Raw genomic sequence first — 1596 nt, 5'->3', positions numbered from 1 at the left:
TGCTGCTGCTGCTGCTGCTGCTGCTGCTGCTGCTGCTGCTACTGCCACCACTCCTGTTTTTTGCTACCACCATCATTGCAACACCAACGCCTATACAACTACTGCCAAAATTAACTGTCTACACCACAAACTCAACCCTCACCACCTATTCACATCAATATCACTTTTTAACTCCGTCACCACCGTTTCCACTATGTCCATTTGAACTATCGTCATCACCACTCCCACCATCATCACCAACACCACTACCATCTTCCGTGCTTTCATCACCATTTCCACTTTCACCACCATCGCAACTTGGCATATACGATGTCTATAGAAAAATAGAATCATCAAATTCCGTCTTATATTATAACTGTCATCAAAATCACTACAACCAGCATCACTACAGTTGCTTTACCATCTTCATCAACACCGCCAACACCACCACCATCGCCAACACTTCTGTTCTAGTTTTGGTCTATTTTAACAGAAGAAAACTGTTGCCGCCGCCAACATTGTATTGACTGATTTTTGAAGTCGTTGTTGTTGTGGTTGCACTTTTTTCTTATATTTGCTTCTTCTGTTGTCGTAGTAGTTGTTGTTGTTGTTATTCTTGCTGTTGTTGTTCTTGCTTTGTTGTTTTTGTTGTTGTAGCCTTGTTGTTATTATTATTTTTCTTTGATATTCTTATTACTTATGTTATTGTTATATATTTGTGCCTAAATATTTAATAGTTTTGTGGATTTTCCTTTTATTGTATGAAGTTAGAGACGTAGGTTGTTGTAGCTTCTCTTGCTGCGTTTCATCTGGAACCAAAAAATAATTCATTTTCCTGGAGACACTGTTCTAGTGGTTGAATGCCATTGTTGGTTTCCTGAAGAATCTCTCGACTTGAGTTGCCGCTGCACTTTGTACTGGGGCCAGTAGTCACACTGTTCAAGACCAGTGCTAGCAATGGGACTGTACAGTATTTATAGTGGCGATCAGCGTTTGGTTGTTTGTATATGGCAAAACTAAACTCTACGTGAAAGGGATTGACTTTTATTGTACTTGAAATAATATTTCTTTCAGGCAAGCGTAGTTGTTAAAGCCACAGAGTTGTAGAGGATTGGCTGGAAATGAGGCTCAGATAATGGTAGTTATATTCCTCGTTTTGTCTGGAGAAAGCAAGGCCACTATCTCTTCTAAGATAACATCTTCCGGGAGCATCTTTTCTGGAAAGCTCTGCGGTATGTTTTATAGGCATAGAAAGCAACTGTTTTGATATCTGGAAGGGAGGTTGGCTTATAGATATAATGCAAACGCTGTGTGATTTTTAAATAAGTAATTAAAACTCCTCATTTAAAAATCTCATCTTGAAAAGGTTAGTACGTAGTTTCAAATACGCGTACCATAGAAGATATATATACATTCATATATATTTGTTTACATTTAGGCACAAAGCCGGCAATTCTGGGGAGAAGAGGTTGATCGATACCAGGGACCCCAGTACTGAATTGGTATCTTAATTTTCGGCCCCGAAAGGATAAAAAAAAACAAACAAAAAAAAACAATGCTGACTTCGGCAGCATTTGAAACTAGAACGTGATGAACCGAAAGAAATACTGCAATGTA

The sequence above is a fragment of the Octopus bimaculoides genome, chromosome 5, assembly GCF_001194135.2.
Source record: "Octopus bimaculoides isolate UCB-OBI-ISO-001 chromosome 5, ASM119413v2, whole genome shotgun sequence".
In the NCBI taxonomy this organism is placed as follows: Eukaryota; Metazoa; Mollusca; class Cephalopoda; order Octopoda; family Octopodidae; genus Octopus; species Octopus bimaculoides.
Note: the sequence above shows the minus strand (reverse complement) of the source record.